This window comes from Asparagus officinalis, chromosome 5 (genome assembly GCF_001876935.1).
Source record: "Asparagus officinalis chromosome 5, Aspof.V1, whole genome shotgun sequence".
In the NCBI taxonomy this organism is placed as follows: domain Eukaryota; kingdom Viridiplantae; phylum Streptophyta; class Magnoliopsida; order Asparagales; family Asparagaceae; genus Asparagus; species Asparagus officinalis.
Genome location: NC_033798.1, coordinates 46,604,092 through 46,621,555, shown reverse-complemented (window position 1 = coordinate 46,621,555; position 17,464 = coordinate 46,604,092). Strand labels below are relative to the sequence as shown.

The 17,464-nt window shown below is 33.5% G+C and overlaps 1 long non-coding RNA gene across 1 annotated transcript; it reads left to right on the top strand.

Annotated features, from left to right (window-relative positions):
• On the top strand, positions 6,664-16,463 carry LOC109843052. The gene is made up of 2 exons (XR_002247492.1): positions 6,664-6,786; positions 16,007-16,463. It is a non-coding gene; the product is annotated as an uncharacterized LOC109843052 (long non-coding RNA).

Sequence of the window (17,464 nt, the reverse complement as noted above, 5' to 3'; positions counted from 1 at the left end):
TGACTGCAAGAGTACGATTTAAGCATTTTCCATTCCAAATCTAAACACTGTCCTATTGGGAACAAAGTCTCCGTCTAACTAAAGAATCTAAAGCAAACAACACTTTAAATTGCTAACCAAAGAAGTCAGAATCCAGTCTCTCTCATCTCAACACTAGTTCAATGTTTCACTTTGTTAATTTATACCAAAATAAATTTTATCTTTTTCTCCGCATGTATGCATGCCTTGGTGTGTTAGGAATTTCTTTACATAGGTATTTTACTTTCTTTTGGAACAATGTCGGTGGTCATCTCTGAACTTTGGACTTCTCTTACTTGATTTCTCTCTTTATCAGCGAGCCAGTATTTAGTGACATATCCCAAATGTTATTGTTCCTTCGGGAGCTGGCCAAAGATCTATGCAGTTTGTGTAATATTGGCGCTATATTTCAGTAATAACACATAGGGACTTAAATTGTTTAACACTCTAGTCCGGGGAAAATAGGATTGTAAGATGGTATGTCTTTTCTTAATCATCGAAAGTGGAGAGAAATGCAACAATTTACATCATTTTGTCCATAACACTCCAGTATAGATTTATACTTCTAAGTCACCCAAATCTGCTACCTATATACTTTGATATAACCTCCAATCAACTTTAGCCATTGATCTAAATCTTTGACTATCCGTATTTCTAACTTCTTTGTGCTTTGATTTTTATACGGACCCATGGATATCCCCAAAGATCTTCATCATCATTGCTTGTGCTCCCCAACCACAACCAGAGCACTACCTCCGGGTACTTTGATGGAGCAACACTTGGCCACTAACCGCTGTTATCGTCAACGTCTTAATTACCTGTTATATGCAATAGAAGAAACGAAATGATAATTTTCAAAAGGGAAATATGTTATTAAGGAGACACCTTAGATTCAATCTTAAAAGCATCACACCATCTTTTTAAGTTGAAAATCTTCACTGCCAAGTTCATTTTTGTGAGACTATTCCCTCAAAGACAACAACCCTATAACTTTTCTTTAGGCCTTGAGTTCTAAATGTGAAGTTGTTACTTTTGTCTTTCTTTTTCCACTGAGTTTTGCTTTGCCCCTGTAGTTTTGCATACATGAAAATTATAGAATTTAAAAGAAATACAAGACAAATGTATGGTTATCATTGATTTTTTAAGGGTGAGGGAAGTTCAAAATTCGTACATTTCGTTGTGTTCTCTTGTTTTGAAACCAAATTTGACTTGGAGAGTTTTCAATCTAAATCTTTTCAGTTTTCATAAATCATAATAAGGGTGCTAAAAGAAAAGAGTTTTAAATTATTAGATAGATTAATAGCAGACATTGAGTAGAAAAATATACGAAGTAATTCAGATGGATAAAAATGTGGGCCATTAAGGATCACCCCATTTGCTCTATCTCAATTGTCATTCTCATTATCTTACACACACACAAATATGTATATGTTAAAAATTCTTTACTGAAAAAGAAAATGTGATTAGTATAAACTATAAAAACTAGTTGAAATGGAAAAGTTCTTAGAAATAATTTCTTAGACAATCATAATGTTATAGTATTCGGTATAGAGATTCAATTAGGTATCATAGACAATCTTAATTTTACCGTATAAACACAAACTCCCAAAATTCTAAAGAATCAGCTACATAAAAGGAATTTATAAATAATCAATTAGCTACAAAAGATGGAAATTACTTTTAAGATCCATATAAAATATTAGATCAATTAGAAAATATAATCAAGAAAACAAAAACTTATTTGTGTATAAGTACCTACTTTCATAAATCATAATGGATGGAATTTGTGTTATAAAAGGTAAGAAGATTTTTTTCTGTACGAGAATGAAAAATAAAAAATTTCTCAAAAAAGAAATATTTTCTTGCAAAGTTTAATAAATAAACAAAAATAGATAATCATATAGGACCCCAAAAACTGTAGTTGTTATGCCATGCCAAAAAAGATGGAAGAAGTGATACAAATCTTCAAAACTTTTAATTCAGTCATCATCTATCATTACCTCCATCATCATCATATTCATCGATTGGTGTTTCATGTGTGATACCTCCCACATCAAAATGGATTAAATTGGTTTCCAACTAGTAGTTAGGGATAATACCTAATAGTTATACTGTTGTATCAATAGTATCACAACAAAGTTGTGGCCTCCAAAATCTCTTCGAATGAAAAAGATGGCCTAGATGAAGAGTACAACTGTACATATTTTGAATTCCATGATCCCGATTCATTAATAACCCGATTGAGATAATGTAAAACATTGGAGGAAAAATCTTATAGATAGAAGACATTAACAATATATATGTATGAAACTAAATAAAAATTAACAATAAATGGGAGAAGAGATAATCAATGTGAAATGAAAAGAAGATAATAGTTCAAGATTAATTATAGTTACCTGTGCAAAGGTAGGACTTTGTTGGGATCGATCTCTGTACCTCTGGCATCACTTTTTCGAAGGAAAATCTAGCATCACTATGAGACATGGATAGCCTCCTGCTTCTTCCCTCCAGAATAGAATTATAGGAAGCTTTCCATATCATTTTATTGTGAGAACACATATTCTCCCCCCTCTCCTATTTATAATAGAATTAAGGAGTTGTTGCAACGCTCTTGTTCGGAGTATCAATTTCCCAAATCTTTGATTAATTTTACCTTACCTAATTCATTCAAATGGCTTCATGTGCATATGTTCTGATACATCCTCTCTTCATTTCCTAACATTGCACTCCGTTATGTATATAATTCTTAACTGGATCATGTACAGAATCTTTGCAGAAGCACCTCTGTATGTGCATGAACCAGTTCATTAACCAGGACCTACAATTTTCCCAATTACAGTAACCACAAGGAGATCACGTTTAACTCAATTTGGTCATAAATTGTCTTACAAACTCCCAATGGCAGCGAGGTAGGAAACTAAACATCAATTACATTTGGTTATATTTTGGTTCAGAAGTAAATACAGCTACACTGACCTTGGTTCCTAATATATGCGATTAAAATCCTATATGAACTCAAAAGTCGACAGAAGAAACAAAAACAACTTTTATGATCAACATGGAAGAATGAGCATAAATGTGACAGTGCTAACATGAAATTTTTTGCTCAAGAGATAATATGTAAATGAATAATGTATTTGGAGGAAATTTCTAATTTCATCCAGGTATCATCATCTGGTACTATGAAGAATGCAATTATATTATAATTTGCTAAAGAACATTCAATATAGATGAGTATAAACTATAAAGCATTTATAGGACAATTTTGTGCAATACAAATGTACATTATCGTAGAACTTGACATTAGGTTGTTTACATCTTCAATCGAAATTCAGATGTCATCCAGGACATACATGGATTCACATACATCAAAATAAAATGTCATACCTTTTTATATCCCTTTAGATCATAAAATCGACACTATAGATTGCAATAACAGAAGAAATGTAGGCCTCACATGAAAGTTAAGAGCCGTTCAACATAGCCAAGGAGACTGCCTATGAGCCCACATAGAGACCTCAATTTGTCCTTTAAGCTAGCTCGAGCTCGCTGAAGGTAATTAGGCACCTCATCTAGGATTTAGGCAAGTCATCCTTTGCTACCAAAGCTAGACTTTTATCCTTATGTAAGGCCTCTCTTCGAAGTCAGGTTGCAGTTTGTTATGCACAATCCTTTTTTGCTTCACATTGTCTACGTGTAGGATTGGCTATCTCTGTTTCAGAAAGTTGTCATTGTCAATGATACCAAACTAGGTGTCTACTTAGTGAAGCTTTTGTTCTCTGAAATTGAGATGGACTTATGTTCTGCCACCTGAGCACGGAACAATGACAATGAAATATTCTTTTTTTCTTTTCTTGGGCAATGCCTTTAACACAATAGGAGTGGCTATTGACATTCTTGTCACTGACATTCTTAATACTCTTCTGAAATAGTTGAATTGGATTTGTTTGAAAGAATGATTATAAAGCAGCTGAGATAAGAATGGACATCTATGATTTTTTCATGATAAGCGTGAACATTTCCTAAACCCTAATTCACTACTACTTATCATATTTTCCTGTTTCTAATTTTAAAATAGCTACAATTTCAAATAAGATGGTTATAATAGGATCTGTTGACGAAATGACATCGATATCAAGAACATATCAGTAAACATAGAATGTGTAATTTCTTAATGGATTTTTTGTTTGCTTATTTTGGTAACTTGAAAAGGGGAAAGGGGCTAGTTTCAGTAGAATATTCTGTACTTTGTCATATTTGTACCCAGCGGTTGAAGATGTTGATTTTGTTTTTTTAATCCTCACTCTTTTGCAAGATATCATGTTTGACTAGTCAATGAACCATCTGTCACGATGCATTTGCTATGCGGAAAATTGAAATGATTGAATAAGTTGTTCAGTTAATCGGTGTATTTAGACTGCATATGACAGTTTCTATTTCATATTGAGAGCATACTAGATCAAGTTAAACTCATGAAATAGGAGATGTTTCAAATATTTACATATTTTTAGGAGATATTTAAGGAATCCACACCATTTTGAAGTATCTAATTGTATCATCTAGGGAGGTTTTAGGATGTTGCTATATCGTTTGAATAATGGGTTGTTTGATGGAAGTTGTGAAGCAATTATGAAGAAATTGGTTTCCCTCGATTGGATTCCTCTCTATTTTCTCATAGACTAGTTAAGGATATATTTGAGGTTTTGGTTTTGATGAGAGGTTCTTAACTTCTGTACTAAAAAAATTAGCGGATTTTTCTCCGTTCGGATCATAGGCTGTTAGTGCTTGATTATGTGGAACTTTTCTTTCTTTCTTCTTGAATGTGAATTCTCAACAACTTTCTATGTGCTCCATCTGTTACAATAGTAAATTGTTTGCAGCTTTCTGTTTCATCTGTAATTAGCTAGGCACAAAGCAAGTCAGGTTATTTCATTGTGTGCTCATAATTGTTGCATTTTTGTTAAACCATCTATTGACTAACTGAGCGAAACGATATTTACAGCATCCATGTTTTACAGTATGCATGTATACAATTTGTTGTTGATTATTTCACAAATCAGGTACACATAAAAATCATACTGAGGAAAATCTTCATATCACTATTAAACTCAAATTACTGAAATCTAAAGAGAACTTTCATATAATGCTTAAAATTCATAACTCTTCTGGATGGAAGCTTGACTTTCTCTCCCCCCCCCCACCCATCTTTTAATATTCTTCATGTTGACCGTTGTTGATGGCTTTCATGAAATTCCATCTTACCCCAGTTTCATAGATTTTCCTGAGAAGGCAAGAAAATAAGAGAGCAACTGAGCACCTCTTCATTGGTTTTCAATATGGTTATGGCTATTTTGCTGTCCAACTTCTACATGAAATTCCTGATAATGCGGCTAGGTGTTAAAGGAGTCACTGATTAAGCATTGCTTACTAGTTTCCTTGAATATTTATAACTTGCCCTGCATCAAACAGAATTATGTGTCTCTTTCAGGAATTGGTAGTACAGGATCATTCCTCTCTCTTGTGGTGTTTATAGCTCTTACTTTCCATGGCACTATTTATAAGAAACCTTCTTATCGTAAAACCCATCTTTGTTTTATAGTCTATTGATGATTTCTTCATCGCATAAGCCATAAGGGATATTCCAATAAAGTACGTAGATTAAGGTTGCAAGGTACCTATGAATATAACCAATTTTTCCTCTTTTGAGGTCTTTCAATGGTCGTGGTAGCATGATATAGTGCTCTAAAAATTTTCTCCTCTGAGAAAGGATGCTAAAGTTCTTAAGATGCGAGCATGTAGAACAAGAGTCCAACTACTGCGTAACATGTTCATTTGTCTACAATCGACATTGAACTAAATCAAATATTTGATTCCTCCTCTGGATTTGACTCATCTTCTGGATGAAAGAAAAGAAAATGTTCAAGGATTCATTTATTCTTGGGGCATATTCTAGGGATGATCATGGGCAACTGGATGCAGTCCCACTGCTCAGCTGAAAACTGATTTCTCCATTTCAGCTGGTTTCTCCATTTCAGCTGAGCAGTGGAACTGTGCCCAGTTGAACAGGAGAAAAACAGTTTTAAGCTAAACTGGACACAGTCATCTGTCATAATGCATTGGCTCTCTTGAAAATTGAAATGATCAAATTGGTTGACCAGTCAACCTGCTAGCCATGAAGTTGAAAACTCATGAATTAGGATCTATTTAGAGATATTTCAGGAATCTATTAGTAATATTACTAATAGATTCCTAAATCAAGTTGAAAACTTATGAATTAGGAGCTATTTAGAGATATTTCAGGAATCTATTAGTAATATTACTTATGGCGATATCTAATTATTTTAGGATGTCATTGTATTGTATAAATGAGTTATTTGATGAAAATTGTAAAGTGATTAGGGAGAATTATTTTTCTTCATTAAGGTTATAGTCAGTTTTCTTATTGAGAGTTAAAAGGATGTATTTGGGGTTTTTTGGATTTTGGTGAGAGGTTCTTAACTTTTTTTTATTCCTTCGATAGTTAACTGATTTTCCTCCTTTGCTCATGGTCATAGACTTTGTTTCAAGTAAATGACACTATTATATGATTTCATCTTGCACGCGATTTTAACAATACCTACAGTACTTATACTCATTGATTCAGGATTCTCAACAATGGCCTGTGTGCTACATAAGCGAATCGTTTGCAGCTTTCTATTTTGTCAAACTGTCATATTGCTTGGACGAGTGAATGGATATTTATAGCATCCAAATGTTATCATTTTTTAGGTAATGCTTCCAGTGTCCAGCTACGTCATGCTGTATATGCTTTTTGTTGATTATCACACATCTCAGTTACACATGAAACCATATTTGAGGGAAATTTGTCTCCAATAACTATTAAGGTCAAATAACTGAACATCTAAAGAAACTTTCGTGCATTGCATAAGTTCATACAATTCTTTGCAGGATGGAAGCTTGATATTCTCTTTTTCCTTCTCTTGTACCCTTTTCTTTTCTTCTCTTTTCTTAATATTCTTCATCTTGAACGCTTCTTGCTTGCTTCATGATTCCCATCTTTCTGAACTCAGTTCCAAAGCTTTTCCTGAGAAGGCAAGAAAATAAGATAGCAACTGCACACATCTTCATTGGTTTCATATATTTAGTTATAGGTGTTTTGCTTATAGTACAACTTCCGCATAAAATGCTTGATAATGCAGTGAAAGTGTTAAAAGTAGTCGAGAAATGACCAGAAATAAACATAAATAGCTACCCTATTTACCTGACATTTTCACGGGACTCCAACTTTATGCATGAAACCATGAGATGAAGCCTATTCTTATATCAGTATCTGCATTATACGTGAGTATTTACTGGATATACGGGCTCACCAAATACAAACAAGTACTGTGAATTGTACATATATGTACATAATATTCACTCAGACAATGATTTGAATGCCAATATAGTTTGTCCTACCTTTGCTAACGCCTTAGAAACCATATTATGATCACCAGAGCAGATGTAAGTCTAGCATGAAGTATAAGAGCCACTTAACTTAGACAAGCCGACTGCCTATGAATCCACATTGCGATCTGCCTTTTAAACTTTGCTATCTTTCTAAAGAGAGTACATGCAAGTCATCCTTGGCTACTAGAGATGAGTTCTGTATCCCCATATAAGGCCTCTCTTCCACTTCAAATCATTATTGATGTTTCATGTACTCTTGTATGATCTTCTACATCCTAGGTCTCCCCGTTCCGTCATATGGGTTATGTTCTTCATGTAGCATTCAGACCGAATGACTATGAAATTATATTGATACTTCCACATACTACGGGTAACGTAGGAGATATCTCTAGTTTTCCCAGGGGATCTTTATAATTACTACTGCTTAGCTTTCAATTTGCCTCTGAACATCAAATTGATACATTATTATTATTATGAGAGGAAGATTTATTTCTATAAATTGAATGAGGTGAACTCACTCGCTTTCCTTATAATTGTAAATTCTGCTGCTCATATAACTCATATAAGAATCCCAAACTGATAGTGATGTAGTGTAAGTTGTTAACCAATGAATCCAAGCCCTTTCCTCTCAGAACTAGGACATAGTTCACTTTGGAAATTGATAACAAAACAAATATTGATATTTCGCTTTTTCTTTGGGGAGTAAGGATAACCTGTTCTTGAACTTTGGACTTCTCATAGCCCAATTACTTTATTCAGGGAGTTGGATCTTTGTGGTATATACAATGTATTACTGAAAATAACCAGGTATGGAAATTACGTGGCCCTATAAATGGGTAAAAGGAATAGAAGTACAAGATGACATTACTTTTCTTAATCATGTAAAGTGTGTGAAATACAAAACTTTTACATAATTTTGTTGCGATTGGTTCTTTAAGCTGTGAACCCCTACTGTATTGGAAGGGCATAAATGTATTGAGTGTATATATATCATGAAGTTTTAAATCTATAATAATTTTAATAAATCTAGGTATGAAAGTCCAATAGATATACATGATGCGAACCTTTTCTAATCACATTAATCTCATAATGTTAGAGTATTAAGGAAAATGCTAAACCTATCTCAAACATTCTTTTGTAACTCATGAACTTAAAAACCATTAAGATGAAAAGAATGCTCTAGTTTGCTGTTGTACTAAAATCTATTTTAGTTTTCAGGCATTTTGCAAATGCACCCTTTATACTGTTTTTTCAGCCACCTATACCTTAACTTATTTTATTATCATTGACAGTCCATGTACTTTAGATGACATTATTTTCCCCATTAGATTAGATGTCACGTGAGAATATTGTGACAATGAATTACATTTTTTCCCCTTAGTTCAGAGGGCAATTATTTAGCTTGATTGTCTAAAGAAGTAAAAATAATGATAAAAGAAGTAATTTAAACCTAGTATAAATCGGAGAGGGGAGAGAAGACTCACAATAAAATGATATAGAAAACTTCATACACTATTACTGCGGAGGGAATAAGCAATTATTTAGTAAATTATGATAAAAGAAGTAATTTAATGTTGCTTGATTCTCATGTGACATATAACATAATGTAAAAATATTGTCACGTGGGTTTTAGAGAGTATAACAGCCAAAACATCTGCAACATTTTCATAGTTTAAAAACTTACCAAAACTTTAGTGGATGAAAGTTTTCATTGGATAGTACATCTCATACATAATCTATAATTTATGTCAAATAGAATATTTTCTGAATCCACACTGATCATTTTGTTCATAACACCAAAAAATAGATTAAGGCTTCTGAGTCTCTAAACCTACTACCTATATTTTGATATAATCTTTAATTGATATAATCTTCAATCAACGTTAGCCATTGATCTAAAACTTGACCATCCATGTCTTGGACTTCTCTTACTTTGATGTTTATACTAATCCATTGATATCCCCAAGATCTTCATTGTTGTAGCTTGTGCCACCCATCCAGAGCACTACCTGTGATACCTTGACGGAGCAAAACTTAGCCACTAACCTCTGTTATCCTTTGAGTAAACAACACCTTAATTATCTGTTTCACGCAACAAAAGAAAGCAAAAATGAGAATTTCAAAAACATAAAAATAAATTATGTAAATATTTAAAAGCATCATACCATCTTTTAAAGTTGATATCTTCAATGTCAGATTTATTTTTTGAGAACCATTCCCTCCAAGACATAGGAAACCTCAACTCTTCCTTCAACCTTTAGTTGTGAATGTGAGGTTGCCACTTTTTTCTTTCTTGTTCAATTGAGTTTTTGCTTTGCCACTGTAGTTTCACGTTCATGAAACATTATGTAATTTTAGAGAAATTTAAAACTGAAAGATATTGTTATCACTGATATTTAATGCAAGGAAAGTTCAGAATTCATGCATTTCGTTGTGTTCTTTTGTTTTGGAACCAAAACATGACTTGGAGAGGTTCCAAGCTAAACTCATCAGTCTTCGTAATAAAGGTTCTAAAAGAAAAGATTTTTGAATTATTATATAAGTTAACACTAGACATAGAGTAGAAACATATACCAAGTAATTCAAATGGATAAAAAAGCTTGTCATTAAGGATTGCCCCATTTGCTCAATCTCCTATGTTATTCTCATTATCTACGTACACAGACGCACACGAAAAAAAATTCTTTCTTGAAAAAATGTGATTATTATAAAATATAAAAATAGTTTGTGATGGAAAAGTTGTTAGAAAAAATTTCTTAGACAATCATAATTTTGTATATTTGATATTCAGATTCAATTAAGGAATGTAAAATATCTTAGTTTGATCATATTTGAGATAAATATTTCTAAGGGATGATATGAATTAGTGTTACACAAAAATTGCAAGTATATTATGGCAATCAAGATTTTCATCGGAAAAAGCTTACTATAAACACCCCCTTGAAATTATGAAGAGTCGATCATATAAAAGGCATTATAAATAATCAACTACCAATGGAATTACTTTTAAAATCCAAATAAAATATTGGTCAATTAAAACTGAAATTAAGGAAAAAAATTATTTATGCATGAGTACCTACAGTCATAATTCATGGAGATTTGTGTAAAAATGGGGGGTTATCTTATTTTGAGAAGACATTTTTTTGCATTAAAATGTAATAAGTTTCTAAACAAGAATGGAAAAAGTAACATTTTCTCAAAAAAGAATTCAACATGCATGAATAATTATGTCTTCTTGCAAAGTTTAATGAATAAATAAAAGCATATAATCATTACAGACTGTAAACAGTTTATTGCTATAATTCTTATGACATGCCAATTAAGATGGAAGGAGAGATACAATCATTCAACTCCCCCCCCCCCCCCCAAAAAAAAAAAAAAAAAAAAAGAAAAAAGAAGAAAAAACCCAAAACAAATTCGATCATCATCATATTCATCTATTAGTTTCGAAGCAGTAGTTTGAGATAACACCTGATAGTTTAGCTATTGTTAGAGAATTACAGCCAAGTAGGGGTCTCCAATTTATTGCAATGAAAATGATGGCCTAGATGAAGATTTGAATTCTATGAATCAGATTCATTAATAACCTGACTGAATAATGATACAGAAATAAAGCATTAAAGGAAAAATCTTCTAGAGAAGAGATTGAACATATATATGTATGAAGCCGAATAAAGTTAATCCTATATGGGAGGAGAGATTAGGCAAAGTTAAACGAAACTAAGCTTAAGTAGATCAAGATTGGATTATAATTTCCTAACTTCCCTACAGTTTTAGGACTTTGATTGGATCGATCTCTGTGCCTCTGGTTACAAGATCTTCAAAGGAAAATCTAGCATCGCCGTGAGGTGTGGATAGCCTCCTGCTTATTCCCTCCACAGTAATAGTGTATGAAGTTTTCCATATCATTTTATTGCAAGTCTTCTCTCCCCTCTCCTATTTATACTAGGTTTAAACAAGTGGCATGTTGCACTTGCTTGAACTATTCATTCCCCAAAATGTTAAACTATACATTCCCCAAATTTTTACATTAAATTTGGCCTTATATAATTCACTCAAATGGCATTCATGTATATACATTCTGATACATCCCCTCTTCTTCTGCCTCCTAACATTGATGACCATCATGTACGATTCTTAACTGGATGTACATGAATCTTTGCATAAACCCCTCTGTATATGCTTGAACCTGCTCATCAACTATGACCCACTATTTTGCCAATTACAGTAGTCACAAAGGGATCATGTTGGATCAATTTGGTCACAAATTTTCTTACAAAATCCAAATCCCATTGAATTAAAAAACTAAACATCAATTACATTTGGTTACAAATTTTTCAAAAGTAAACACAGCAACATTCTCCTTGGTTCCTAATACATGTTATCGAAATCCTATATGAATTCCAAGCCAATAGAAAACAAAAGTCACTTTTATGACCAACATGCAAGAGTGAGAATAAATGGCAAAGTGGTAATATGGAAATTTTTGCTCAAGATAACATGAAAATGAAGAACATGTTTGGAGGAAATTTCTAATTTCATTCATTTATATCATCGCCTATTGTGAAGATCATTAAATTATATAGTTTGCTAATGAACACTCAATATAAATAAGTATAAAGTATTTATTGGAAAGTTTTTGTGCTATACAAATGTACATTATAGTAGAACTTGATATTAGGCTGTTTACATCTTCAGATATCATCCAGGACTACAGTGCATGGATTCACATACATCAAAATAAGCCGTCTTACCTTTCTATATCCCTTTAGATCATACGATTTACACCATGGATGGCAATACCAGAAGAAATGTAGGCCTAGCATGGAAGTTAAGAGCCACTTAGAATAGCCAAGGAGACTGTCTATGAGCCCACACAGAGATCTCAATTCATTGTTTGGTTTTGCTAGCGTAAACAGCCAAATACCTCATTGAGGATTTAGGCAAGTCATCCTTGGCTACCAAAGCTAGGCTCTTATCTTCGTGTAAGGCCTCCGTTCTAAATCATGTTGCAGTTTGTTTTTCACAATCCCTATGGTTCATTCTCTGCTTAATAGGACTGGCTATCTCTGTTTCAGTAAGCTGCAAAGATAACTTTTCGGAGGTCTATCAGGAATTTTCTTATCTTTACGCCACGAGGAATATTTCTCATGGTCTAAAGAGGTCAATAAGTCTATATTTTATAAGAAGATATTGTTGTAGGAAGAACAATTTTCGAAATTCTTGTCCTGGATTACCCAAGTTTGTCTTCTGAGTTCTATCAAAGGTCGCGATATCACAGGAATTGTACTTAAAATCTTGCTTCTAACCGAGAGAAAAGATGTTGAAAATGTTTAAAAGTTCTCATTGTCAATGATAATGAAGCTTTTGCTCTCTGAAATTGAGTTTGACTTCTTTTCAAGGACCAAACAAGCAGATGTAATATTCTTCCTTTCTTTTTGGCCTAGTTGCGCTCCTCCCTAATGGTTGATTATGCCCTTTACATGAGGATGACAGTTGATTTTCTGCCTGCCAACATTCTTGATACTCTTCTGACCTTATTGAATTGGATTTCTTATAAAGGATGATTACTTAGTAGTTCATTTAAGATAGACTAATATATATTATTTTTGGGATAAGTGTGTATTCTTCTCCTAAATATATATTATATTATAGTGGATCTATCTAATATTATATATATATATATAATATATATATATATATATATATATATATATATATATATTATTGTAGTCTTTTCACTCATATATGTTAAGATCATAGACGCATAATTTTTCTGGTGGAAAAGTAATAATTCAAAGATCATTTTTATTTTTTATTGCATCCATATTTTGGTTTATTTCTGCCTTAAAAACATGCATACATAATTATTTTCTCTAGTTAGAACCCGAATAATGTGTTCAATAGTCTAGATTTTTCAAATTCTTATAAGATCTCTGATAAGTTTCTCCTCCTCAGTTTAGGATAGTTACAGCATCCTTTTTTCTCAACAAAGATTGCTACAAGAGTAATTGTCAATGAACAGAAGAACGTACCCATCCATGTAAGATTAGCCTTCCATGGACCGTCAAGAAGGCTAATAATGAAAAGAAGATACCAGGATATAAATGAAACTCAACAGTAATTTTTATTTCTTTTCATGTCACTAAGTTGATACAATATTGAAACGAAAACAATAAAAACAGAGGGGTGTAATTTCTTTATGAAATTTCTATTAGTGTTTCTTTTTGTTGTCTTGAAAGAAGTGGGAGGCTAGCTTCAGTTGAAGGTTCGGTACCCACGTCATATTTGTACCCAGCAGTTGAAGTAAGTGATTGTGCCTAGAAGTTGATAATGAGTAATCTGTCATAATGCATTGGCTCTCTTAAAAATTATAATGATCAAATTGGTCAACCAGTCAATCTTGTATTCAGTGAATTAGACTGCATGCAGTAGTTTCTTGTTTCTCACTTAGAATGTCAAATGAAGTTAAAAGCTCACTATTTTTATAGATACTTCATGACTCATTTGAAATTACTTCTGTGAAAATTGAGCCATATATTCTAGATAGATTTTAGGATGCCATTGTATTCTATAACTAAATAGCATGTGATGAAAGTGATTAAGAAGAAATGTTTTCTTCATTAGGATTCTTCTCTATTTACTCATCGAGGGTTCAGAATGTATTTGGGCTTTAGATTTTGGTGGGAGTTTCTCAATTTTTATATTCCTTCAAATTATAGCGAGTTTTCCTCCTCGTCCATTCATTGACATAGTTTTTTTTATTGGTCACAAATGCATGATGTTTCTTCTTGCATATAATTTTCACAATATTTGCAGCACGCAACACACAATCCTTGATTCAGAATTCTCAACAACTCTCAGTTTGCTACATAGTAAATTGTTTGCAGATTTCTGTTTTATCAATAACCACACAGGCAAAAACTACAGCCATATTATTCCATTGCATCCTCATAAATGTGGCATTTTGTGAAATTATGTTGTATTGATTTGTAGATTGAATGGATATTTACAGTATCCAGTGTTTATCATGTCCTAGATAAGACTTCCAGTACGTTCTGTTGTCGATTATTTGGCATTTCAAATACACATGAAATCATATTGAGGTAAAAGTTCATCTAACTATTAAGCTCAAATAACTGAACATCTAAACAAAGATATCATACGATGCTTCTTCAAATGACTGTTCTCAGGATGGAAGCTTGATCGTCTCTTTTCCTTCTTGGGTACCCTTTTCTTTTCTTATGTTCTCTTAGTATTCTTCATCGTCAATGGTTGTTGATGTCTTTCATGAAAAAATTTCCACTTTTCTGAACTCAATTCCAAAGCTTTCCTTGAGAAGGCAAGAAAATAAGAGAGCAACTGAGCACCTCTTCATTGGTTTTCTAAATTTTGCTTTGTCCAACTTTTGCATATAATGCGTGATAATGCAGTTATAACTTTTCTAGTCGAAAAATGCATATTACTAGCTTCTTTGGTTAAGGATTGTGCTAAAAAGTTTTCCATATTTCTTTCCTTAAGTACTTGTAACTTGACTATGTGCGGTGATATATGCTTCATGCCGAGAAATAAGCATAGTAAGGTACACTATTTACCTCAAGAATTCACGTCATTCCCAACTTCATGCCTGGACCATGACATGAAGCCTCAAGCCTCATTCTTATATTTCTATCTGCATTATGCATGGTTGTGTACTGTATGTGCATTTTCACCAAATACAGAGAAGCAAACTCAATGCTACATATGTTTACATAATATTCAATCAGACAATTATTGAAGAAATGCCGCATAACCTATCGTACCTTTGCTATCTCCTCTGAAACCACATTATGTTTGCAGGAAGAGAAGTAGGTCTAGCATGAAGTTTTCAGGAGTAGTTTCTTAAGGAGTAGTTTCTAGTTTTCAGGTCGGACTACTTTTCTTCATCTCAATGTTATTCTTCACAATATTTTTAACCGAATATTTCTAATTTTTTGATGATTTCTTATGAATGCATTAGGGTTTGGTGATTTTGATGGATTCTTAGCTAATTCAAGTAAGGAGTGCTTGTCTCATCTCAAAGGTACAAATTTTTCATTTTATTGAGAATTCTGTTCTTTTTATTTAGTGTTCAGAATCCGAAGCAGTCTCGTTTCAATCGTCCAATTGGAAGAGATAAACCGGAAAGCTCGAACACTCTGCACGTCTTCGATATTATGGCTTAACTAGCTAACATCCCAGCACAGATAATATTGTATGAGTTGCTATGGTTGTCTAAAGAAACCAGGGAAGCTTTGCAAGAAGCCTTGGCCAATTCAGAAGTGTTCCTTACTCGGACAACTTCATGCCTGGACCATGACATGAAGCCTCAAGCCTCATTCTTATATTTCTATCTGCATTATGCATGGTTGTGTACTGTATATGCATTTTCATCAGACACACAGAAGCAAACTCAATGCTACATATGTTTACATAATATCCAATCAGACAATTATTGAAGAAATGCCGCATAACTTATCGTACCTTTGCTATCTCCTCTGAAACCACATTATGTTTACAGGAAGAGAAGTAGGTCTAGCATGAAGGATAAGAGCCACTTAGCTTAGCCAAGGAGACTGCCTATTAATCCACATCGAGATCTCAAATCTTAAAACCGATAAGATCTCTGAAGACGATGCAGGCAAGTCATCCCTGGCTACCAAAGATAAGCTCTCCATCCCCATGTAAGGCTCTCTCTTCCACCCTAAATCATTTGTGATGCGGTCGCCTCTTACTTCCCATGCCACTATTTATAGAAAACCATGTACTCGCTATCGGTAGCTTTTTCAGGGACTGGGGAATATATTCTCATGACCTAAAGCTATGAGATTAGCAACGATGTTTTGTGGTTAGGGTTATCTGGTTTGTTCCGACTTTGCAACCTTAATTATTATGCAGGTAATAATTGCATGTAATTACAACTGCCATCATATATGCAGGTAATAAATGCATGTAATTGCTGTGTGTTTGTTTTGGAATGTCAGGTTTTTCGAATTTTTGCTCAAGGTTGAGCGTGTAATAATTCTATTTGCCACTTGGAAGATCGCCAGCGACTTTCTTGAATTTGCGCGAGTAGTCGGGGGTGCGACTGAGATCTTCCCCTGCGACTATAGTTGCAACTGTACTAGTTAGTTGCAGTGAAATAAATAACTCGAGCTGCCCGAAACCGTTACAGTTGCACGCAACTGCAGTTACTAAGTAGTTACCTACGATTATACACGAATGATGTGTCCTTTGAAATCTCTCAAAGGCCAGGCAACACGATATGGTACCCTAGAAGTTCTCCCTCTGAAAGAGAAAAGATGCTATAAGTATAAGCTATCATCCTAAGAGATTGGCTTCCGTGTGGTATGAGAGTCAAACGATTGTATGCGGTACGCTTTATCTTTCCTAGCTAGTGTGTTGTACGTTCATATCTCCACTGTCCAAGTCGAACTAAATCAAATATTTGATTCTTGGCTTCTCTCTCGTGGGACAAAAAAAGGGAAAATGTTCGGAGATTCATTTGTTGGAGCGTATTCCAGAGATTACCATTGATATTCTCTAAATTCGTCAGCGCAAGTTGAAATTCTATTGGTGGATAATCAACTCCACTGATCTATGCATCCCATTCTTTAGAATAAGGAGATAAGTTAGTTCTGAGATATATAAATGTAGCATAATTTTCATCCCCAAACAAAATAATAGTCCAAGCAAACCCTTTTGATAGATTTCACATACACACATTATTATTATTATTTCATACGATATTGTGATAATACACTGATGACCGAAAGACAAAAAAAAAAAAAATTATCTGCTCCTAACCAAGGCATCAATGAGAAACAAGAAAAAAATCAGCAGCAAGATGAAATTTAGAGTAGGGTGGGGAAACACGATTCATTGAGAAGAGCTAAAAAAAACTATAACCTATTATTTCTTATCTCATCAGTCTCGACATTTTACACTAATAAGACTGTTGCCAGGTCACAGCAACCGG